Source organism: Mirounga angustirostris, unplaced genomic scaffold (assembly GCF_029215605.1).
Source record: "Mirounga angustirostris isolate CCGP_5_RB_7025 unplaced genomic scaffold, mMirAng1.0.hap1 SCAF_2, whole genome shotgun sequence".
In the NCBI taxonomy this organism is placed as follows: domain Eukaryota; kingdom Metazoa; phylum Chordata; class Mammalia; order Carnivora; family Phocidae; genus Mirounga; species Mirounga angustirostris.
Genome location: NW_026991710.1, coordinates 84,971,196 through 84,998,334, shown reverse-complemented (window position 1 = coordinate 84,998,334; position 27,139 = coordinate 84,971,196). Strand labels below are relative to the sequence as shown.

General features: G+C 36.5%; 1 pseudogene; it reads right to left on the bottom strand.

Moving 5' to 3' along the window:
• Positions 1–21,866: 21,866 nt before the first annotated feature.
• LOC129046011 (cytochrome b5-like) lies at positions 21,867–22,457 on the bottom strand (annotated as a pseudogene).
• Positions 22,458–27,139: the final 4,682 nt, after the last annotated feature.

The window sequence follows — 27,139 nt, the reverse complement described above, 5'->3', positions numbered from 1 at the left end:
AGTTAAATTCTTTCAGTTTTTATATATCTGAGGATGTCTATTTTGCCTTTGCTTTCAAAGATATTTTTGATGAGTATATCAATCTAGGTTGATAGGAGTCAAAGGGATAACATTTTCCAAATAACTCAATATTTTTTCCTTTCAATACTTTAAAGATGTCACTCCACTATCTTCTACTTTGCATTATTTTTGACAGTCACTATCATTCTTTACACTATTTCTCTTTACATAATGTGTTTTCCTCTGTCTACTTTTTAGATTTTCACTCTATCACTACTTTTAAGCATTTTGATTATAATGTGTCTGGGGTAATTTTCTTTACATTTCTTGTGCTTAAGGTTTGTTAAACTTACTGGATCTATAGGCTTATAGCTTTTATCAATTTTCAGTTTCAAAATAAAATTTTAAGTCATTATTTCTACAAATATTTTTTCTGTCCTGTCCTCTTTCTCCTCCCCCTTGTGAATTCTAATTTCCCATATATTAGGCCAACTTAAGTTATTCTGCAGCTCGCTGATGTTTTGTCATTTTTTTTTTTTAGTCTTTTTTCTCTGTGTTGAGTAGTTTCTGTTGCAATGTCTTCACATTCATTAATCTTTTCTTCTGTAGTGTCTAACCTCCTGTCAATCCAACCCAATGTATATATCCCAAACCATGTATTTTTTCTCTCTTAGAAGTTTAATTGCGGTCTTTTTACATATTATTTTTGTTTCCTTAACATGCTCATGCTTTCCTTTACCTTCTTGAATGTATAGAACAGAATTGTAATATGGTTTTAAAATTATTGTCCATTAATTTTACCATGTAAATCATTTCTGGGTCTGTTTCTACTGATTGATTTTTCTCTTCATTATGGGTCATATTTTTCTGCTTCTTTGCAAGCCAGATATTATGAATTTTACCTTGTTGGTTACTAGATACTCTTTAAGTATTCTTGAGTTTTACTCAGTGAAAAGTTGAGTTATTTGGAAAATTTTATCCCTTTGAGGCTCAATTTTAGGCTTTATTAATCAGGAACAGGACAGCCCTTGGTGCAGGGCTAATTTTGCCCCACCACTGAGGCATTACCCTTCTGAGTACTCTAACTAATGGCTATGTATTTTTGCCTGGTGGGAACATAACTATCCAACTCTCTGTGACCTCCAAGTATTGTTCCACTAGCTCTTTTCCAGTGGTTCTTTTCTTTTCTTTTCTTTTTAAAGATTTTATTTATTTATTTATTTGACAGAGAGATAGAGAGAGAGCACAAGTAGGCAGAGAGGCAGGCAGAGGGAGAGGGAGAAGCAGACTCTCCACTGAGCAGGGAGCCCAATGTGGGGCTCGATCCCAGGACCCTGGGATCATGACCTAAGCCGAAAGCAGCCGCTTAACCGACTGAGCCACCCAGGTGCCCCTCCAGTGGTTCTTTTCTAATGTTAGGTAATTTCCTCACACATATGCAATGCTGATACTCAGCTGAACACAGGGAGAATAAATCTTTTGAAGATGTCTGGAATATATCTCTATGAGACCCTCTCTTCCATGATACTCTATCATGTGAATTCTAGCTACCTTGAAATCCTGCAATCTCTCAACTCTGTTTCTTCAACTCAGAGACATCTTCAGGTTCTGTTTGGGTTTGCCTTTCCTGCTTGGTAGCCCATAAATGCTCTCCAGGTAGTAATATGAAGAATCAGAGGCTCATCTAATTTGTTTACTTTCCCTCAGAGATTAGTGTTTTGCTGCCTGTTGTGCAATGTAAAAATTGTTATTCTATGATTTAGCCATTTTTAAAATTGTTAGAGACAGGAGATTAAATCTGGTCCCTTTTACTCCATCATGATTGGAAGCTAGAAATGAGAATATTGGTACTTTACACTGAGACATGGTTTTGAGATTTCTGTGGAGAGGATCAATTATCTTTGAGGATTACTGTTGGAAAATAGAACTGTTCTGAGAAGGTAGAGCCTCTGCTACAAACCAGAGCCACCTGCACCTGCATACCACAGCACAGGCTAAAACTTTAATATAGTTTCTTTAGCACATTTTAATAGATTCATGTCCTGAAGTCTTAAAATTTCATCTTAAAAGAATATCTTAATATAAGAATTCAAGTGCCTTTACTCACAATTCTTGTCAAACTATGTGTATTATACATGACGCAAAGAGAAAATTTTAAATAATATAGAAATTTTTTACAAATTTTGGAATGAAGTTTCTGCCAACTAAATACTCTATCAAGCCAGAATTATCCACTAATCCCCTAAAAACTGATCACTCAATAATTCTTGATCAAAAAGTCATGTGTATTTTATTGTTGAAAATAATAGCCTTATTTTTCTCTTTGTGTTCAAAAAAATAAAATAAAAATATGTTCATATATAATAGGCAATTATATATGTGTAATTATATTAAAATTATTTCATATTGAGCTTTCTGACAAGGTACAATAAATATAATATCAAAAATAAAGAGTTTGATTTTAAGTTTCAGTAATTGGGTTATAAAAATATAAGTGGATTTACTTACTTTTTTGAGGCTGGATTTTTAAAAGTTTGGAAAAGCCTGCCTTTTATCAAAATATGTATATAGTGACCACAGATCCTTTATGGGAAGAGGCAGAAGTATAAATAAGTAAATAAAAAGAAAAGAAAAACCTTCCTTAGTATTCATATACTCATAGATCTGATTATCAGGCACAGCCCAACTATCTTACAGATTATTTACTTTTTCATATTTTTATTACTATTCAGTAAATATCTGTTACTTGAAAATTAAGGTCCCATCCATAAGAATCCTAAAAGCCATATGGGAAATGGGGCATTGCCTGATAGTTCTGAATTCATTTATGTGGTGCATTTCTAAACAAGCATTCTGCTTTTAAAAAATAAGAAAGGGCATGGATCATTTAGCATGTAGCAGTTGCATTCTACAAGACACACACTACAGCCATATTGAATATACTTCAGAGTTGTTTTGAAAACTGGAAATTCTCTCACCCTGATTTCTCTTTATATAATGTTTAATTAAATCCCTTCACACTCTCAAATGCAAAATTCATAAATATTACATCGCATGTTTTCTTGTATTTTTTCCAGAGAGCCACGTGAGTTTTCCCACCTGAACACTGCCCTGTCTAACCTGATAACTGCCTTGGAAGATGAATTCAATTCAATTTCAACAATTTCCTGGAGTGCCTACTTCTACACTGGGGTCCTTGACAGAGATTAATACAACATGCAATCTTCCCCAGCAAATAATAATAGCAAAGATTCCTTGAGCATAAGGGTATGCCACACTATTAAGTGTTTTACTATTTAGCATTATAAGTGCATTATAAGTGCTAACTCATTTAATTCTCGCAACTACCTCCATTTTACAGATAAGGAAAGTGAAGCATTTTTTTTTTTTAATGTAAGAGATTGGCTAAAGTTACACAGCTGGTGAGAGGTAGAGGTGAGTTTTAAATCCAGGCTGATTGGTATTCACCACTGTGCACACTGCCCCACCCAAAGAGAGGTAGACCCATATATATAAAAAACTACATTCTAAGGGTATTTAATTACCCAAAACACAATAAAGGAACATGCCATGAAAGCATCAAAGACTGTGTGATTCATTTCCTCTAGGAAAACTGAAAATAGCTTAATAAAAGAGATAATATTTGAACTGAATATTAAAGTCTGAGACTATCAGCAGAGACAAAGGCAAATGGCATCCCAAGCCAAATGCTCAGCTTGGATCTTTGCCACATTCTGTTTTTGTGGTTCTTGGACTCCAAGGTGCATTGAGAATCCCACTTAAGATGCTTCTGAGCCATGCAAATTCCTTGATATACACTCAGGCTATTAGTTCAGAGAGTATGATAATCTACATTTTCTTTTTTTTTCTTTTTTTATTTTGTTTTATTTTATTTTATTTTATTTTATTTTATTATGTTATGTTATGTTAATCACCACACATTACATCATTAGTTTTTGATGTAGTGTTCCATGATTCATTGTTTGTGTAGAACACCTAGTGATCCATTCAGTACGTGCCCTCTTTAATACCCACACCAGGCTAACCCATCCCCCTACCTCCCTCCCCTCTAGAATCCTCAGTTTGTTTCTCAGAGTCCATAGTCTCTCATGGTTCATCCCCCCCCTCCGATTCCCCCCTTCTTTCTCCCTTCCTACTATCTTCTTTTTTTTTTTTAACATATAATGTATTATTTGTTTCAGAGGTACAGGTCTGTGATTCAACAGTCTTACACAGTTCACAGCGCTCACCAGAGCACATACCCTCCCCAATGTCTATCACCCAGCCACCCCATCCTCCCACCTCCCACCACTCCAGCAACCCTCAGTTTGTTTCCTGAGATTAAGAATTCCTCATATCAGGGGCGCCTGGGTGGCTCAGTTGGTTAAGCGACTGCCTTCGGCTCAGGTCATGATCCTGGAGTCCCGGGATCGAGTCCCGCATCGGGCTCCCTGCTCGGCGGGGAGTCTGCTTCTCCCTCTGACCCTCCTCCCTCTCATGCTCTCTGTCTCTCATTCTCTCTGTCTCAAATAAATAAATAAAATCTTTAAAAAAAAAAAAAGAATGCCTCATATCAGTGAGATCATATGACACATGTCTTTCTCTGATTGACTTATTTTGCTTAGCATAATACCCTCCAGTTTCATCCACGTCATTGCAAATGGCAAGATTTCATTCCTTTTGATGGCTGCATAATATTCCATTGCATATATATACCACATCTTCTTTATTCATTCATCTGTGGATGGACATCTTGGCTCTTTCCATAGTTTGGCTATTGCTATAAACATCAGGGTGCACATACCCCTTTGGATCACTACATTTGTATCTTTGGGGTAAATACCCAGTAGTGCAATTGCTGGGTCATAGGGCAGCTCTATTTTCAACTTTTTGAGGAACCTCCATACTGTTTTCCAGAGTGGTTGTACTAGCTTGCATTCCCACCAACAGTGTAGGAGGGTTCCCCTTTCTCTGCATCCCTGCCAACATCTATCATTTCCTGACTTGTTAATTTTAGGCATTCTGACTGGTGTGAGGTAGTATCTCATTGAGGTTTTGATTTGCAGATGATATGATACTTTATGTGGAAAACCCAAAAGACTCCACACCAAAACTGCAAGAACTCATACAGGAATTCAGTAAAGTGGCAGGATAGAAAATCAATGCACAGAAATCAGTGGCATTCCTATATACCAACAACAAAACAGAAGAAAGAGAAATTAAGGAGTCGATCCCATTTACAATTGCACCCGAAACCATAAGATACCTAGGAATAAATCTAACCAAAGAGGCAAAGAATCTGTACTCAGGAAACTATAAAATACTCATGAAAGAAATTGAGGAAGACACAAAGAAATGGAAAAATGTTCCATGCTCATGGATTGGAAGAACAAATATTGTGAAGATGTCAATGCTACCTAGAGCAATCTACACATTTAATGCAATCCCTATCAAAATACCATCCACTTTTTTCAAAGAAATGGAACAAATAATCCTAAAATTTGTATGAAACCAGAAAAGACCCTGAGTAGCCAGAGGAATGTTGAAAAAGAAAAGCAAAGCTGGTGGCATCACAATTCTGGACTTCAAGCTCTATTACAATAATCATCAAGACAATATGGTACTGATAATCTACATTTTCGATAAGCCTCCAAAATGATTGAAATGCGGGTAATTTCAGGATTATACTGAGAAACACAAACCTAATTTATTTTCAGCACCAGCATCTATCTTCACACATCCTCCTCCTGCAAGCTCAAACTCTCACTACCATCCTCGTCCCAAGCAGGAAATTCTAAAACTAATTCCAACCTCCACCAGGTAGAATTTAAGAAACACCAATCCAACACTCAGGATTCAGCATCCATCACCCTCACTGCTGGCCCAGCCCTGATCTTGCATATGAAGTCAAATAGTTAGAATATTCCATTCTTGCATATGAAGTCAAATAGTTAGAATATTCCATTGTTCCCTTTTTTGTCCCCAGAACTGCTTCATATCAGTCTTTTCACAGATATTAAACATTGAAAAGACTTGCTTTATTCTAAGTGCTATACATTAAGTGAATTGGAATCCTTTATTCCATAAAATACCCAGAACAACATCTGCAAAACCAGGGTCCTGGATACTTTTTTCTTTCCAAAGCCATACCTATGGACTAGAGTTCTGATCCTGACCTCTAGCCCAGGGGTTAAAATCCATGGTACAAAATGAATTTTGACACCAAATATCTCCTTGCCTGTTTTTCCAAGTATCACTTCCTTCTGGATTACCAAGGTATGCTCCACCTGTCAGCCAAGATGTCATCATCCATCCATTCATTCATTCATTCATTCTGTACACAGCTATACCTTATATCTGGCCCTGTTCCCTATCATCTCCCCTAACCATGTGGAAATTTGGCATTGCACTATTAACTAGGGGGGAAAGTATAATTTTTTTTGCATTTTTTTATAAATTGGAGAAGGTAGTACACAAAAAGACAAAGGTAACAGACAAGCAAAAGGATACATAGAGCTTTTAGCGCTTTTAGCAAATCAGGCAATATTTGCTTCCAACAAGAAACATCAAATATATAAAATTCTAAGCTTCCACTGTATCTTTCAGATATCACATAGGCTCTTTAAAAACATAATATGTATATGTAATTTCCTACCTGTGGCAAAAATTAGGTCAGCATTCACGAAATTGAACAAGAAATAAAAACAAAGCTAGTTATAAAAACTTACTAATTGCCAGATTTTAAAAGCCAAAAATGTAAAAATATGTGCTTTTTAATAATATATTTGGGGTAATAAAAGTGCTGTAATCACAGAAAAACATGAAAATAAATTCAAATTCCAAGGAAAACACCCATATCCTCACCACAACAAGTATCAGTATTTTTGAGGCATATCCTTTTGTTTTTGTGATATGTTTGCTAAAGGTGAATTTCAATCAAGACCAAAACAGGATTGGTCTTTTATATCAGAGGGAAGGGTCATACTCAAATGTATAATTTATCAATTTAAACAAAAAGGGGAAAGGTTGGGATTCTTCCAAGGCTCTTAGAACTCTCAACCCACATCAGGGATGCAGAAGGAAACCCTAACTGGAGAAAGAAGATTTCTAGAGAAGATTTGAGGAGAGAGCTATTGAAATTCTGGGTGTTCAACTGACACCCAAGGGAGAAGCATTAGGAATGTCTAACCATACTTAAAGCTTAACAATGAAGGAGTAGGAGATACAAGCTTCAATAGAACTACTGAGAGAGTTTAATATGTGACCCCTAATGGGGGTGTGATGGACTGGAGTCTGACATTCCCCTAGATAAATCTAGGCATTTATCAAAGGCCAACTTCTCTGATGGTGAAGCCCGGTGAACCACTGCTGCCTGGGACATGGCCCAAAATTTCTGAGTTGCTCAAGTCAAAAGATAAGTGAAAATTCCCCATGTGATTGTCTTGTGTCTTTCAAAGCATAAATGGATCCCAGTAACAGGAAATTAGAGATGGACTCAGGATTCTTAGGGGTTGCAGAGAGCTTCCCAGAAGAATACACAGAATAGTAATTCACATGTGAGGCATGGCAGGTAAAGAAGTCCCCAGACATTAGGATCTGAGAAATCCACCAATGTGCTCCTTTAAAGGAGTCATGCACCAGACATCTGCCGGCCCTTAGAGGTATAGCCAGCTTACAGCATTAGGAGTTCCAGTGAGAACTTTCTTAGCCCTCTTTCTCTCCTTTCTCCCATATACACCCATCATGGAAGGGCATGAATTCAAGGTTGGACATACTGCAGATCAAGAAAAGGAAGAGGAGACACCATCCACGTACCCTTCCCAAAAGCAGGTAGGCCACCTGACAACTGTCTTATCTGAAAGAGGGGATAATATTTAAGTTTAAATAAAGTTTAGAATTTTTATTATTAAAACTTCACATCCTATTTTCTAAATGAATACTGTACTTTATAATTTAGACAGTTGGTTTTTAAGTTTACATTCAGGGGGAGAAACTTTATCTACTAAATTAATTTTAAAGGGTCCATAGGAGAAAAAAAAATAAAATTTCTTTTTTATTCCATTTCTATAAGTTATCAACTTACTATCAACTTACTGGGCATATCAACATTATATATACATATATGAATATATCATATGACACAATGTGTCCATACTACATATATCCTGGAAATATAATACAACAATCTACACAACTTTTTCTCAGGTTTTAGTTTCGTATAGTAATATATTGGAAATATTTTTTTTCTCTGTCAACAGATATTATTCCGCAACCTCACTGCTCCAATTGTCCCCAGGACAGCAGCTGCATCGGGACCGAAGAGCTTTTTAGATATGAAAAGTCTCAGGCTTTTTCCCACAATTTCTGAATCAGAATCTGCACTTAAACAAGGCCACAAGTGATATATAATTCAGTGGTGTGCTAGAGGGGGCTTGCATTTTAAGAGAGGCAGTTGTGCACATCTCCTCCCAACTCTGCATTCAGTGGCATCACTTTGGTAGCATCAGATCAGCCGTGGTGGAATATTTGTATCACAGCAATCATCAAATACTTCACACAAAATTTTTTCCAGAAAGCTAGTTGCTAAATATTTACTAGGACACCACTGATTCACATGTACATTAAATCTGAGAGGCATTGATCTACATTATTTGTCATGATTGCATAGTAGTGTAATTGACAAAAACATGCCATATTTAGTTGATCTATGTTTTATTGTTGAATTCAGAGGACTCGCATTTTTGCCATTGTAACACTGAAATGAACATTCATATACATATATATTTTTTAATCTACACTTTTTTATTTCTTTAAGATATAATTTTAAAGTGTGACTGCTGCATTTGCGTATGGACATTTATCTTGGCACATATCACCAACTTCCCTTCATTTTTTTCATCTTTGCCACTGATCTTTAAGAGGTAAGTCATTTTTTTAGAACTCCCAAGGAAATCATCTATCTGTAACTATGCATAGCTAGAAGCTAATAATCTGAAGAACACAGTCTATACACTAAACTTATTTATTATTTTTCTTTTTTTTCTTTTATCTCACCAGTGATATCTTCCCCTCTCTAACTCAACCTGGTCTTTACATCCCTTTCTTTTCCCTGCTATTCTTAGAGTTCTACAAATAGCCTAAAATTAAATTTAAAAATTTGAGTGTAACTGTATGTGCACATTTCTATTGAAGAAGTTCTACGAATTTCATCATATTCCTAGAATGGCCTCATTTCAGTTCCAGTGTTGGAAATTCAGGTAATAAACTATCATGAAGTCCATTTCAGAGGGGAAGAAATGTAACAGAGGCCTAAAGGACACCTGCATACATGCAGTAATTGAGTTCCCACAATAGAGACCAATTATAAGTTCACCTCTACAAGTAAGTCTACTGCATTATGGTCAGTTGTTTGTTTACAGACAGTTGTCACCCTGTTATCTACATGGCCAACGTCCTTAATTCCCGTAACAATCTCTGTGCAAGAAGCCACTTTTCTACTACACAATATTCATCTGAGTAAAACTGCCTATGATAATAGAAATTATACCTTTTTAAAAAATCTGACTTTGGGGCGCCTGGGTGGCTCAGGCAGTTAAGCATCTGCCTTTGGCTCAGGTCATGATCCCAGGGTCCTGGGATCGAGCCCCGCATCAGGCTCCCTGCTCAGCGGGAAGCCTGCTTCTCCCTCTCCTCCCAGCTTGTTTCTCTCTCTAGCTATCTCTGTCTCTCCCTCTCTCAAGTAAATAAAAAAAAAATTTTTTTTAATCTGATTTCGTATAGCAAGAATATGTGGAATCAAATAAACCAGACTCTTTTTTAAATTTTTAATTTAAATTCAATTTAGTTAACATATAGTGTATTATTAGTTTCAGGGGTAGAATTTAGTGATTTATCAGTTGCATATAACACCCAGTGCTCATTACAACAAGTGCCCTCCTTAATGCCCATCACCCAATTACCCCTTCCCCCCACCAACCTCCCCTCCAGCAACGCTGTTTGTTTCCTACAGTTAAGAGTCTCTTACGGTTTGTCTCCCTCTCTGGTTTTATCTTATTGTATTTTTCCTTCCCTTTCTCCATGTTCATCTGTTTTCTTTCTTAAATTCAACATATGAGTGAAATCATATGCTATTTGTCTTTCTCTGACTGACTTATTTCCCTTAGCATAATACCCTCAAATTCCATCCACGTCATTGCAAATGGCAAGATTTCGTTCTTTTTGATGGCTGAGTCATATTCCATTATATATATATATATATAACTTCCCAGAGAAGTATATATATATGGTATATATATATATATACCACATCTTCTTTATCCATTCAACTGTAAATGAACATCTGGGCTCTTTCCATATTTTGGTTATTGTGGACATTGCTGCTATAAATGTTGGGGTGCATGTGCCCCTTTGAATCACTATTTTTGTGTCCCCTGAATAAATACCTAGTAGTGTAATTGCTGAGTCATAGGGTAGTTCTATTTTAAACCTTTTGAGGAACCTCCATACTATTCTCCAGAGTGGCTGCATCAGTTTGCATTCCCACCAACAGTCTCCACATCTTTGCCAATACTTGTTGTTTCCTGAATTGTTAATTTTAGCCACTCTGACCAGAGTGAGTTGATATCTCATTGTAAACCAGACTCTAACAGAGACTTTTCAGTATGAATTTATTCACTCAATCTATAACAGTAGCACATATTTTGTTCAAGGGCACTATGGTTCATGTTTAATTTCCTTTTCTTCTCTGGGAAGTTATAAAATCTAGCAGATAACAATTTAAAAGGCAATGGAAATAAAATAATAAACTTAGCAGTCAGCTCAGAATATGGAAGAAAGGATTATTATAGAGGCAAAGATACTGACAAAATACCAAAGCCTTGAAGAACGGAAGAATACAGTTCAGTTTAATAAGTAAAGCACAAAGGGGGATTTGAAATAGTATATAATAAGCCTATTCTAACAGGCCCTGAAGGACAGCACACAGACCAGATTCACTAACCATTAATGGCATTCAATTATACTCACGACAACCAAATGAGACAATTTAATGTTTCATTATCAATCAAGGATTGAAATGTGCACCAAGGGAAATAAATGTAGCTATTTATGCTTTATTGATTGTTCATATTTTAAGTAAGTAAATTGAAATAACAAGCTCCAGCAGGCTCTCATCCTGCATTAAGACAAAAACATAAAGTATCTGACAAAACAAAAGATGATAGGCATACAACTGGTAAACAAACAAGAGAATTTGCATTTTATTTTTTTTATTATGTTATGTTAGTCACCATACAGTACATCATTAGTTTTTGATGTACTGTTCCATGATTCATTGTTTGTGTATAACACCCAGTGCTCCGTGCAGTACATGCCGTCCTTAATTCCCATCACCGGGCTAAATCATCCCCCCCACCCCCTTCCCTCTAAAACCCTCAGTTTGTTTCTCATGGTTCATCCCCTCCTCCGATTTCCCCCCCTTCATCTTTCCCTTCCTTCTCCTAATGTCCTCCATGCTATTCCTTGTGTTCCACAAATAAGTGAAAGCATGTGATAATTGACTTTCTCTGCTTGACTTCTTTCACTTAGCATAATCTCCTCCAGTCCCATCCACGTTGATATAAAAGTTGGGTATTCATCCTTTCTGATGGCTGAGTAGTATTCCATTGTATATATGGACCACATCTTCTTTATCCATTTGTCTGTTCAAGGGCATCTCAGCTCTTTCCACAGTTTGGCTATTGTGGACATTGCTGCTATGAACATTGGGGTACATATGGCTCTTCTTTTCACTACATCTGTGTCCTTGGGGTAAATACCCAGTAGTGCAATTGCTGGGTCATAGGGTAGCTCTATTTTTAATTTTTTGAGGAAGCTCCACACTGTTTTCCAAAGTGGCTGTACCAACTTGCATTCCCATCAACAGTGTAAGAGGGTTCCCCTTTCTCCACAACCTCTCCAACATTTGTTGTTTCTTGCCTTGTCAATTTTTGCCATTCTCACTGGTGTAAGGGGGTATCTCAGTGTGGTTTTGATTTGAATTTCCCTGATGGCTAATGATGATGAACATTTTTTCATGTGTCTGTTAGCCATTTGTATGTCTTCTTCAGAGAAGTGTCTGTTCATGTCTTCTGCCCATTTTTTGACTTGATAATTTGTTTTTTGGGTGTTGAGTTTGAGAAGTTCTCTATAGATCTTGGAAATCAGCGCTTTGTCTGTAGTGTCATTTGCAAATATCTTCTCCCATTCTGTGGGTTGCCTCTTTGTTTTGTTAACTGTTTCCTTTGCTGTGCAGAAGCTTTTATCTTGATGAAGTCCCAAAAGTTCACTTTCACTTTTGTTTCCCTTGCCTTTGGAGACGTGTCTTGAAAGGAGTTGCTGTGGTCAATGTCGAAGAGGTTACTGCCTATGTTCTCCTCTAGGATTTTGATGGATTCCTGTCTCACATTGAGGTCTTTCATCCATTTTGAGTTTATCTTTGTTTATGGTGTAAGAGAATGGTGGAGTTTCATTCTTCTGTATATAGCTGTCCAATTTTCCCAGCACCATTTATTGAAGAGACTGTCTTTTTTCCACTGCATATTTTTTCCTGCTTTGTCCAAGATTATTTGACCATAGTGGTGAGGGTCATATCTGGGCTCTCTATTCTGTTCTACTGGTCAATGTGTCTGTTTTTGTGCCAGTACCATGCTGTCTTGGTGATCACAGCTTTGTAATATAGCTTGGAATAAAGCAACGTGATGCTCCCAGCTTTTTTTCTTTTTCAACATTTCCTTGGCAATTCAGGGTCTTTTCTGATTCCATACAAATTTTAGAATTGTTTGTTCCAGCACTTTGAAAAATGCCATTGGTATTTTGATCAGGATGGCATTGAAAGTATAGATTGCTCTGGGTAGCATAGACATTTTAACAATGTTTATTCTTCCAATCCATGAGCATGGAATGTTTTTCCATCTTTTTGTGTCTTCTTCAATTTCTTTCATGAGTGTTCTGTAGTTCCTAGAGTATAGATCCTTTAAGTCTTGGTTAGGTTTATTCCAAGGTACCTTATGGTTTTTGGTGCTATTGTAAATGGAATCAATTCTCTAATTTCTCTTTCTACAGTTACATTGTTAGTGTTTAAGAAAGCAACTGATTTCTGTGCATTGATTTTGTATCCTGCCACATTACTGAATTGCTCTATGAGTTCTAGTAATTTGGGGGTGGATTCTTTTGGGGTTTCCACATAAAGTAGCATGTCATCTGTGAAGAGAGAGAATTTGACTTCTTCTTTGCCAATTTGAACACCTTTTATTTCTTTTTGTTGTCTGCTATTGCTAGGACTTCTAGTACTAAGTTGAACAATAGTGGTGGGAGTGGGCATCCTCGTCATGTTCCTGATCTTAAGGGAAAGCCTCTCAGCATTTCCCCATTGAGAATGGTATTCACTATGGGTTTTTCACAGATGGAGTCTATGAACTTGAGGAATATTCCCTCTATCCCTATACTCTGGAGAGTTTTAATCAGGAAAGGATGCTGTGTTTTGCCAAATGCTATTTCTGCATCAATTGAGAGGACCATATGGTTCTTCTCTCTCCTCTTATTAAGATGTTCTATCACATTGATTTGTGAATGTTGAACCACCCTTGCATCCCAGGGATAAATCCCACTAGGTCATGGTGCATGATCCCTTTATTTTATTTTTTTAATTTAATTTAATTTTATTACGTTATGTTAGTCACCATACAATACATCATTAGTGTTTGATGTAGTGGTCCTTTGAATGTACTGTTGGATCCTATTAGCTAGGATTTTGTTGAGAATTTTGGCATCCATATTCATCAGGGATATTAGTCTGAAATTCTTCTTTTTGATGGGGTCTTTACCTGGTTTGGGGATCAAGGTAATGCTGGCCTCATCGAATGAGTCTGGAAGCTTTCCTTCTGTTTCTATTATTTTGAAACAGCTTCAGGAGAATAGGTATAATTTCTTCTTTGAATGTTTGGTAGAATTCCCCAGGGAATCCAACAGGCCTGGACTCTTGTTTTTTGGGGAGGTTTTTGCTCACTGCTTCAATCCCGTTACTGGTTATTGGCCTATTCAGGTTGTCAATTTCTTGCTGTTTCAGTCTTGGTAGTTTATAGGTTTCCAGGAAGGCATCCATTTCGTCCAGGTTGTTTAATTTACTGGCATATAGTTGTTGATAGTTTCTAATAATTGTTTCTATTTCCTGGGTGTTAGTCATGATCTCTCCCCTTTCATTCATAATTTTATTAATTTGGGTCTTTTCTCTTTTTTTTGGATAAGTCTGGCCCATGGTTTATCAATCTTATTAATTCTTTCAAAGAACCAGCTTCTAGTTTCATTGATCTGCTCTACTGTATTTCTGGTTTTTAATTCATTGATCTCTGCTCTAATCTTAATTATTTCTCTTCTAACGCATGGCTTAGGCAACATTTGTTGTTTTTTCTCCAGTTCTGTAAGGTGTAAAGTTAGTTGGTGAATTTGGGATTTTTCTGTTTTTTTGAGTGAGGCTTGGATGGCTACATATTTTCCCCTTAGGACAGCCTTGCAGTATCCCATAGGTTTTGGACTGATGTGTTTTCATTCTCATTGGTTTCCATGAATTGTTTAAGTTCTTCTTTGATTTCCTGGTTGACCCAAACATTCTTAAGCAGAGTGGTCTTTAGCTTCCAAGTGTTTGAATTTCTTCCAAATTTTTTCTTGTGATTGAGTTCCAGTTTTAAAGCATTATGGTCTGAGAATATGCAGAGAATAATCTCAATCTTTTGGTATCAGTTGAGACCTGATTTGTGACCCAGTATGTGGTCTATTCTGGAGAAAATTCTGTGTGCACTCAAGAAGAATAAGTATTTTGTTGTTTTAGGGTGGAATGTTCTGTATATATCTATGAGGTCCATCTGGTCTAGTGTGTCATTCAAAGCTCTTGTTTCTTTGTTCATTTTCTGCTTAGATGATCTGTCCATTGCTGAGAGTGGAGTATGGAGGTGTTCTACAATTAACATATTATTATCAATATGTCTCTTTATTTTGGTTAACAGTTGGCTTATGTAGTTGGCTGCTCCCATGTTGGGAGCATAGATATTTACAATTGTTAGATCTTCTTGTTGGCTAGTCCCTTTAAGAATGATATAGTTTCCTTCTGTGTCTCTAATACAGTGTTTAGCTTAAAATCTAATTTGTCTGATATGAGAATTGCTACCCCACCTTTCTTTTGAGGTCCATTGGCATAAAAGATGGTTCTCCATCCCTTCATTTTCAGTCCAGATATATCTTTAGGTTCAAAATGAGTCTCTTGTAGACAACATATGGATGGGTCCTGTCTTTTATCCAATCTGCAATCCTGTGCCATTTTATGGGAGCATTTAGGCCATTCACATTGAGAGTGATTATTGAAAGCTAAGATTTTATTGTCATCATGTTGCCTGTGAAGTCCTTGTTTCTATAGATTGTCTCTGAAATTTCTGTTCCATATCTCTCTTGGGGTCTTTCTCCTTTTATAGAACTCCCCTTAATAATTCTTGCAGGGCCAGCTTAGCGGTCACATATTCTTTCCGTTTCTGCTGGTCTTGGAATCTCTGCATCTCCCCATCCATTCTAAATGACAGCCTTGCCAGATAAAGTATTCTTGGCTGCATGTTCTTCTCATTTAGTACCCTGAATATGTCTTGCCAGCCCTTTCTGCCTTGCCAGGTCTCTGTGGATAGGTCTGATGTTATTCTGATGTTCCTCCCTCTGTACGTAAGGAATCTCTTCCCCCTAACTGCCCTTAAGATGGTTTCCTTGGTTCTAAGATTTGTGAGTTTTACTATTATATACCAGGGCATTGTTCTGTTTTCCTTGATCTTGGGAGGGGTCCTCTCTGCCTCTAAGACATGAGTGTTTGTTTCATTCCCCAGGTTAAGGAAGTTCTCAGTGACGATTTGCTCAAATATATCTTCTAGTCCTCTCTCTCTCTCTCCATTCCTTCAGGGATCCCAATAATTCTGACATTGGAACGTTTCATGGCATCACTTATTTCTCTAATTCTGTTTTCACGGATTTTAAGCTGTTTGTTCCAGGCCTCCTCCTGTTCCTTCTTTTCTATCAGTTTGTCTTCTAGATCACTAATTTGTTCTTCTGCCTGGTTTACCCTAGCTGTTAGAGGATCTAGATTAGATTGGATCTCATTGATAGCATTTTTAAGTTCTGCCAGATCAGCTCTCATTTCTGCCTTTAGAGGGCCTTAGAGACTATGTTGCCATTAATCGATTTCTCCATTCTAGCTATTGTCTTCACAACTACTATCTTGAATTCCATTTCTGACATCTTAATTATATCTGTATCCATTTGTAAATCTGTGGCAGAGGTCACAGTCTGTGAGTCTTTCCTATTTTGGGGGTTCCTCCTCTTAGTCATTCTGTTGAGGGGTGGTTGAGGGAATGTACAGAGTCCAAATTATTGACCACAACCCAAGCAAAATGCACCTATTTTATAGGGACCTTAGGGTCGCCGGCCTCTTGTTCTTCCAGCCTGTCTTCTTGGGGGAGGGGCCTGCTGTGCTGTTACTCAAAGGCAACCTTGTTTGGGCAGAGTTGTCCTGCCCCCTCTGGGGGAGGGGGGATGGGTTCAGTGAAACCTGATTTGGGGGGCTTTTGTTCTCTGGCAGCTTTCCCTGATGGCTTATTGTGTCTCTTCCAGGAGTAAGAGCAGAAGTGACCATTTCCAAACCTCTGCCTCAGAACAGAGAGATCGCAGTCTGTTCTTTGGTGAGCTCTCCAGGCCACACTGTCTCTGTTTTTGTCTGTGCTGCTAAAACTGCAGAATCCTGGGTTGTGTGTCCCACAGCAGCACTCCCAGTCCTCACCTCACCTCACCTCAGGGCATGTCTCTGCCCTTTGTGCTTCTAAAACTGCCAGCTTCCCCCAAATCGCACACACACCCACATAGCTACAGGTTTCAGTCCAAGGGGCTGCCCTAACGTCCTTTCCCCACTGCTACTGGTCTGCGAGTCTATGCTCTGTCTGCAGCGTGGGAGGCTTTTGCGCTCCCACAGTGCAGGATCCCAGAGGCTCCCTCCCCCTTATGTTTATCTTCTGGTGTCTGGCCACAGAATCACGGCTCCCCACTTCATACCTCGAAACCAGCCACTGGGGATATTCTATTTGTAGAGACCCAGGTGTGTCTTACATCTCAGGCTGATTTCATGGGTGTTCAGAGTGGTCTGGTAGATATCCAGCTCAATTCAGGGGACCGGTTGAAATAGGGTCCCATATGCCTCCACCATCTTTTCCCATCCCCAGAATTTGCATTTTAACATGACTCCTAGGTGATTTATATACACACTGAAATTTGAGAAGTACAGTTGACCCTTAAACAATGTGAAGGATTACAGGCACCTGTATGTTCTGATGTTGATATCATCAACAGTTGATTAATACATATTTTGTATGTTGAATGTATTATATGCTGTATTCTTACAATAAATTAAGCTAGGGAAGAGAAAATGTTTATTAAGAAAATCATAAGAAAGAGAAAATACATTTATAGTACTGTATTGTAAGATTCCAAGTATAAGTAGACTCAGGCAGTTCAAACCCATTGTTCAAGGGTCAATGGTACTGCTTTAAGGGATGGGGAAACAATAAGATAGGAGCACTTGTATCCCTGGGCCACCTGACAGAGCAGAGCTTCACTGCAAGAAGATGTGGGGTTGACCTTCCAAATCTTGCACTAGTAGGGCTCAAATCCAGAGATTTTTAAAATGTTATTCTTCAATTTTTCTACTAAGTCAAAGAAAATACTGGGCCACTGGATCTGAGGAGAGAGTTCATGGCAAGCATAGGCATTTATTTATTGATTCAGCAAGTGTGTTGAATACTTGCTTCATGTCAGACACAAGTATCCTATAAAATAGAACTAATGCTGTTGTGTAGACAAACTGATGGGGGAAGTCTTTATTTCAATCAACGAGCATATTCAGAAATCAAGTTTGAAAAGATCTATATTATCCAAATGGTTGTATTATCAATCCTGTAAGAAATAATAAGACCATACCCAAAAAAGAAAGGAAACAAGCCTGTTTCCATGAAGTTACTATTATATTTTACAAGATATTGAAAATAAAGATTTAAGTTTTTGGAAAATGCTTTGCTCTGAAAGTTGAAAAGTAATTACAAATATTTCTATAAGAAATGATTTCTAAACAAGTTGGAGTCTTTGTAAAATCATGAACAAAATAAGTTCTTTTATTTATATGAATTAGAAATAATAGTGTTCATTTATTTTATCAAATATATGTCAGGTATATTTTTATACATGTACTCAGGAAATTCCTAACAATGGATGCATTTAATGAAGCTAAAATGCCAAGCTCTCCTGAAAATATTCAACAATAGAGTAAATTATATAGAAGGTACAGATTATCTATATGGGGATAATTCTTTTTTTAGTATTAAATGTAAATATTTGCTAATTAACTGTCATTCCTTCAGATTATTAGAGGTTTTATTTTTTGCATTTTTGCGGTACAATATGAATAATCTTCACAGAGCACTCTATTTACTTCCACAAAGAAATCACAAAACTGCAAAAGACTCACTCTATTTCTGTAAATAGGAATTATGGCTTTTAGATTGACAGTTTTTCAATCTTTTCCACCAATAGTTTTGATTACAGGCTAAGACAGGAAAAAGGATACCATCAATTTTTAAATGAAGATTCTAAAGAAAGAAACATACATAAATACCTTTGAAACACAGATTAAAAGGTATATTTAGTCATAACAGATTCAAGAGACTCCAGTGATGTATGTCAGTGGGCCCAAAACCAGCCAAATAAGTTAAGCAACATGCTGAAATAAGATGTGGATTATATCAGAAAAGAAGTCATATACCAAAACTTCTTCTGCTGGCTGCCATAATTCTCCCCCCTCTGTTCCTGATCCCCCTAAAACCCAAATCTGAAGTAAAATTGTCTTTTTTATGTGCAGCATTGTATAAAATAGACTTTTGGTAATCTGTACAAATTATCTTGGAGGGATAGACATCCAGCACACTTTCACTTATCAACATATATTAACTAACTAGCATAAATTTATCTTTGATACCCTGGAAATCTAAAACAAGAAAGAAAAAAAATGAAGGTTGAAAATATGAGGTATCATTTCTCTACAATCTTTTTCAGAACATAGACACAGAGGAAATATTTTATAACTCAACCTTTGGAGCCAGCATTACCCTAATACCAAAAACAAGAGAAAGACATTACAAGAAAAGGAAACTACATACCAATATCTCTCATGAACACAGATGCAAATATCTTCAACAAAAATTACCAAATCAAATCCAACGAGGTATAAAAAGAATTATATGCAAAGACAAAGTGGGATTTATGTCAGGTATTCAAGATTGTTTCATCAATTAATCATCAATTAATTATAATCCATTACATCAACAGACTAAAATAGAAAAATCATTAGATGGAGGAAACCATTTAACAAAAATCAATACCTATTCATGATAAAAATTCTTAGTAAATTAGGAATATGGGAACTTTTTCAACCTGATAAAAAATGTTCACAAAAACACTCAACTAACATCATACTTAATTATGAGAATCTTTTCCACTAATCTTTCTCACTAAGATCAGATATAAGGTAAGGATATTCCCTCTCACCACTTCTTAGTCCTTGTTAATGCAATAAGGCAAGAAAAGGTAATAAAATATACATACTGGGAAGGAAGTAATATAACTCTTTGTTTGCAAAAGACATGTTTCTCTATGTAGAAAATCTGAAAGAATTAACCAAAAAACCCTCCTGGAATTAATAGTAATTATAGCAAAGTTTGAAGGTTCAAGGTTAATATACAAATGACAATTAATTGCTTTCCTATATAAGAGCACTGAACAAGTGGAATTTGAAACTAATAACAGTACCATTTACATTTACACTCAAAAATATTAAATACATAGTATAAATCTTTCAAAATATGTACAAGATCTCTATGAGGATAATCAAATCTCTGATGAACAAATTCAAAGAACTAAATAAATGGTGAGGTATTCCATGTTCATGGATAGGAAGACTCAATATTGTAAAGATGTCACTTCTTCTCAACTTGATCTATAGATTCAATACAATCCCAATCCAAATCTCAAGTTATTTTGTTTGTTGATAACAAACGGATTCTAAAATTTATATGGAGAGGCTAAAGACTCAGAGTAGCCAATATACTATTGAAGGAGAAGAGAAAAGTTTGAAGACTGATGCTACCCAACCTCAAGAATCACTAAAAATCTACAGTAATCAAGATAGTGTGGTATTAGCAAAAGAAAGACAAATAGATCAATGGAATAGAATAGAGAGCCCAAAAATAGAACCACATAAACCATCAAAAAGAATGAAATCTTGCCATTTGCAACAATGTGGATGGAACTGGAGGGTATTATGCTGAGGAAAATAAGTCAATCAGAGAAAGACATTAATCATATGACCTCACTGATATGAGGAATTCTTAATCTCAGGAAACAAACTGAGAGTTGCTGGAGTGGTGGGGAGTGGGAGAGATGGGGTGGCTGGGTGATAGACGTTGGGGAGGGTATGTGCTATGGTGAGCGCTGTGAAGTGTGCAAGACTGTTGAATCACAGATCTGTACCTCTGAAGCAAATAATACATTATATGTTAAAAAAACAGAAGAAGAAGAAGAAGAAGATAGCAGGAGGGGAAGAATGAAGGGGGGGAATCGGAGGGGGAGATGAACCATGAGAGATGATGGACTCTGAGAAACAAACTGCGGGTTCTAGAGGGGAGGGGGGTGGGGGGGATGGGTTAGCCTGGTGATGGGTGCTAAAGAGGGCACATTCTGCATGGAGCACTGGATGTTATATGCAAACAATGAATCATGGAACACTACATCAAAAACTAATGATGTGATGTATGGTGATTAACATAACATAATAAAAAAAATCTAAAAAAAAAGCAAAATCAAAATATTGTTAACCAATCTTCAATAAAAAAAGCAAAGGCAATACAATGGAGCAAAGATAGTCTTTTCAATAAATAATGCTAGAGCAAGACATCCATATGCAAAAAAAAAATTAATCTAGACACAGACATTACACCCTTCACTAAAAAATCATAATTTAATTTTAATATAGCTGACACACAACATTACATTATTTTCACAAAATTTAACTTAAAGTTGATCACAGAGTTAAATGTAAAACACAAAACTATAATATTCCTAGAAGATAACATAGGAGAAAACATAGATGACCTTGGGTATGGTGATAACTTTTCTGTCACAACATCATAGGCATAATCCATGAAAGAAAAAATGGACAGGCTAGACTTGATTAAAATTAAAAACTTTTGCTCTGTGAAAGACAATGTCAAGAGAATGAGAAGACAAACCACAGACTGAAAGAAAATATTTCCAAAAGAGACATCTAATAAAGCACTGCTATCCAAAATATACAAAGACTCTGAAAACTCAACAATAAGAAAATACACAACCTAATTTTAAAATGAGCCTCAGGTCTTAACAGACACCTCACCAAAGATAAGCAGATGGCAAGTAAGCATATGAAAAGATGCCCCACATCATATGTCATCAGGGAAATATAAACTTAAAAAACAATGAGATACCACTACACACCTATCAGAATGGCCAAAATCCAGAATACTGACACCAAATCCTGGTGAGGTTGTGGAGCAACAGGAATTCTCATTCATCACTAGTAGGAATGCAAAATGGTATGGTCGCTTTTTTTAAATATTTTAAAAGCCAGATATATTTTTTAAAAGATCATGCCTACAGTAAGTAAATTATGTAGTGATTGGACATCAAAAAAAAAAAAAAAAAGTTGATGAACAAAGAGGCACATTCTAAGAGCTCAGGAGTAGAAAAATTAGAATTCTTTTTGGTTTGGTTCTAAGGTAGGAGAAAAGGGAAACAGGTATATTAAAATTATTTTTCAGGTGAGGGCTTCTGTTAGTTGAAGCAGTTAACACTGGCTTCTTTCTCCCTGGTCCAAAGCAGTCTTTTCTCTCATTGACTTCTGAGAATGTTTGATCTTCCACTGTGTAGAGGTGATACATCAGGGCTACCCTCAGTGCTAAGATGGCTGGGATCACCCAGTTGGTCACCAGCTGGAATTAGAATCAACAGTAGTAATGAGAGTTTCCAAAGGCTTGGTTATCTTTGATCTTTCATCTGGATGAAGATCCCCAATGGTATATGTTTTAGACAATTCTCTAGCATCTGTAGAGTGCCTGACCCTCAAAGTTTTCAGTAGCATCCCTCCAGCTTGTTGCCTTAACACTGCTTCCCCCCAACCCCCCAGGATATTCCTCCACAAACTTGGTCAAATTGTACACCTTGTGGTGCAGGATCAACCAGGTGCTCTTGCTGTGGTTGTGCTTCTGGATCTCTTCCAGGATGTAGTACTTGATGGTCTGGTCCCACTATTTGGCCATTTCTAAACACAGCAAGCCCTCAGGCCATGCAGACACTAACAAAGCTGGCAGAGCCTAGCTCACAGGTCTCAGATAGCTGGGCCTGGGACATTCCTGGTGCCTGAGCCCTACACCCAGAGCAGGGTGGCCCGCACTGCCCAAAATGATTTGGCCACTTTGGAAGACAGCCTGGCAGTTTCTTATAAAACTAAACATACTCTTACCATTGATCCAACAATTGCCCTTCTTGGTATTTACCCAAAGGAGATGAAAATGTATGTCCACACAAAAACTGAACATGGATGTTTATAGCAGCTTTATTTATATTTTATCACAGAAAATAATAAAAAGAAATGGAATCATAGCTTTGGAGTCTCAAAATAACTTTCTAAAACTCATAGAAAAATAGTTTTAACAGCAAAGGTTTTTTGACTTTCAAAAATGAAACTTTTGGATGTCAAAATCCAAAACTGTGATGGATTGGGACATAACATTCATGATACAATAACAAACTCTGAGAAAATAAAAATCCTTAAAACACTAAATAAAGAATCTTTGGACAGAAGGAATAGGAAAATCAGAATTTGCCTAACCTTTACTTTTTCTGTCCATTACAAGACAGCATTTCCCTTCAAAGAGGCCTGTATCCTGACCCTATCTCAGAATGGTTTGAAAAATGAATAAAGAATTTCAACAAAAAGCTAAAGATTATACAGAACTAGAAATTAAATGGAAATTCTGGAGATGGAAAGTAAAATAACTAAAAGAAAATAACACAAATATAATTTTAAAAATCAACAGAGGAATTAAATAGTATTGTGTGAGTATTCATAGCATTCTTACTCATAAGAAAAAATCTGGAACCAATACAAATATCCCTTGATTGATGAATGGACAAACAAAATGTGGTATATCCACAGAAAGGACTATTATTCTATAATAAAAAGGAATAAATACCAATACATGCTGGGCGCCTGGGTGGCTCAGGTGGTTAAGTGACTGCCTTCGGCTCAGGTCATGATCCTGGAGTCCCAGGATCGAGTCCCGCATTGGGCTCCCTGCTCAGCGGGGAGTCTGCTTCTCCTTCTGACCCTCCTCCCTCTCATGCTCTCTGTCTCTCATTCTCTCTCTCTCAAATAAATAAATAAAATCTTAAAAAAAAAAAAGTATCTGTTAAAAAAAATACCAATACATGCTATAACACAGATAAACTTCAAAAACATGCTAAACCAGATGCACAAGACTTCATGTCATATGATTTCATTCATATTATAAAATATTATGAAAAGGTAAATTTAAAGAAGTAAAAAGCAGATCAGTGGTTGTGACTGAAGGAGTTGAAATTGTGCTAAGTTGCAAATGAGGTTGAAAGAAATTTAAGGAAAAATCATTTGTGGTGTGCAGGATACAAAATCAATATACAGAAATCCATTGCATTTCTATACACTAATAATGAAGTAGCAGAAAGAGAAATTAAGAAAATAATCCCATTTAAAACTGCAGCAAAAATAATAAAATACCTAGAAATAAACTTAACCAAGGAAGTGAAAGACCTGTACTCTGAAAACTATATAACACCAATGAAAGAAATTGAAGGTGACACAAAAAAAATGGAAAAATATTCCAATGTCATGGATTGGAAGAACAAATATTGTTAAAATGTCTATAGTACCCAAAGCAATCTAAACATTTAAAGCAAACCCTATCAATACCAACAGCATTTTTCACAGAATTAGAACAAATAATCTTAAAATTTGTATGAAGCCACAAAAGACCCTGAATAGCCAAAGTAATCTTGAAAAAGAAGAACAAAACTGGAGGTATTACATTCCCAGATTTTAAGATACAGTACAAAGCTGTAGTAATCAAAACAGTATGGTACCAGCACAAAAACAAACATATAGATCAATGAAACAGAATAGAAAGCCCAGAAATAAACCCACAATTACATGGTCAATTAATCTTCAATGAAGGAGACAAAAACATAAAATGAGAAAGAGACAGTCTCTTCAATAGATGGTGTTAGGAAAACTGGACAGCTACAAGCAAAAGAATGAAACTGGACCACTTTCCTACACCATACACAAAAACAAACTCAAAATGGATTAAGGACTTAAATGTTAGACCTAAAACCATAAAAATCTTAGAGGAGAGCACAGGCAGTAATTTCTCTGACATCAGCCATAGCAACATTTTTCTAGATATGTCTCCTGAGGTAAGGGAAACAAAAGCAAAAACAAACTAATGGGACTACAACAAAATCAAAAATTTCTGCACAGGGAAGGAAACAATCAACAAAACTAAAATACAACCTACTGAATGGGAGAAGAAATTTGCAAATGACATATCCAATAAAGGGTTAGTATCCAAAATATATAAAGAACTTCTACAACTCAACACCAAAAAACAAAAATCCAGTTTTAAAAATGGGCAGGAGACACGAACAAACATTTCTCCAAAAAGACATAGCAATGAACAACAGACATATGAAAAGATGCTCAATATCATTCATCATCAGGGAAATACAAATCAAAACTTCAATGAGCTATTACCTCATACCTGCCAGAATGACTAAAATCAGTAACACAAAAAACAACAAGTGTTGGTGAGAGACCAACATCACAACAAGTGATGTGGAGAGAAAAAAGTACCCTCTTTACTTCTGGTGGGAATGCAAACTAGTGCAGCCAATGTGGAAAACAGTATGATGGTTCCTCAAAAAATTAAAAATAGAATTACCATAAGATCCAGTAATTCCACTACTGGGTATTCACAGAAGGAATATGAAAACACTAATTTGAAAAGATATATACACACTTATGTTTATATCAGCCTTATTTACAATAGCCAAATTATGGAAGCAGCCCAAGTGTCTGTTGATGGATGAATGGATAAACAAGATGTAGTATACATATACAGTGGAATATTGCTCAGCCATAAAAAAGAATGCAATCTTGCCATTTGTAACAACATGAATGGAGCTAGAAAGTATAATGGTAAGTGTAATAAGTCAGAGAAAGACGAATATCATGATTTCACTCATATACGGTATTTAAGAAACAAAACAAATGAGCAAAGAAAAAAAGAGAAAGACAAAACAAGAAACAGACTTTTTTTTTTTTTTTTAAAGATTTTATTTATTTATTTGAGAGAGAGAGAATGAGAGACAGAGAGCCCGAGCGGGAAGAGGGTCAGAGGGAGAAGCAGACCCCCTGCCGAGCAGGGAGCCCGATGCGGGACTCGATCCTGGGACTCCAGGATCATGACCTGAGCCGAAGGCAGTCGCTTAACCGACTGAGCCACCCAGGCGCCCAAGAAACAGACTCTTAACTATAGAGAACAAACGGATGGTTACTAGAGGGGAGGTGGGTGGGGGAATGGGTGAAATAGATGATGGGGATTAACGATTACACTTGTGATGAGCATCAGGTGTTGTACGGAAGTGTTGAATCACTATACTGTACACCTGAAACTAATATAACACTGTATATTAACTATACTGGAATTAAAATTTAAAAAGAATAAATAAAAATAAATTGATGCTTATGCAACTCTATGAATTTACTAAAAATCATTTAAATGTGCATTGTTTTTCCTACACTAAATCCTAACCTTAGTGAGCCTTTGCACCAAGCATTTCCTGTCTATTCTACTATTGCTCTAGTAAACTCCCTCTCCCACCATAGCTAAAAGGCAATTTCAAATCATTTTGGAAGGCTCAATTTGCAAGTTAAAAAAAAAAAAAGGTTTTTCTTGAGACAGCCATTGTACTTTGATATGCAATAGGACTTTTTTTTTAAGATTTTATTTATTTTGAGAGAGAGCGAGTAACTGGGGGGGGGGGGGGGGAGAGGGTAGAAGCAGAGAGAGAGCAAGAATCCCAAGCAGATTCAATGCCAAGGACAGAGCCCAACTCGGGGCTCAATACCAGAACACCAAGATCATGACCCAAGCAGAAATTAAGAGTCAGAGGCTCAACCGATAGCCACCCAGGCAGTCTTGTGGTAGGACATTCTTAACTGAGCCTGTTTTTATTTTAGTGATGTCTTACTACAAGCATGTGTTACCTTAATTCCTGCTAAACTCTAATTGTTTCATCTACCCTTGCTTTTGCAGTATTGGAGCTAATGTTAACACAATAAAAAGGCAAAGACTTACTATTATTAATGAAAATAGTCTTGACCACACAGAACCTCCTGAAAGGGGCTCAGACCACACTTGAAGAGTCACTTTATGGGAAGAAGAATGATAATAAGATAAGTTTTATAATGAGTGTCTTCAACCAAATAGTTAAACGGGATTTTAAGAAAGAAAAATGAGAAAGCATTAAAGGTGGCATGATTTGGTAGGAAAAACAGATGGTGACCCCATTTTCAGAACCAACATGGGTGATAATTTGACCAAAGATTTCTTTTGTGTGATTTCTGAGAAAAGAGGCAAACCAGATATCAAAATATTAGAACTACCAAGACATTTAGCTAGTTTATTATAAATGAAGCAGAACATTTGAAATCTCCGTAATTTTTTAAAGACACCTATATTCCATGGCCACAAAGAAAATCTTCAAAAAAAAAAAAAAAGGCAAAAGCAATTCCTTGTTCTAAAAGGTCCGAAGCAACCTATATCCAATATTTTTCCTCTTCTAGCAAAAACAAAAAGAAATAAAGAAACACATAGTAAAATATTAGAGGAAAAAGAAGAAG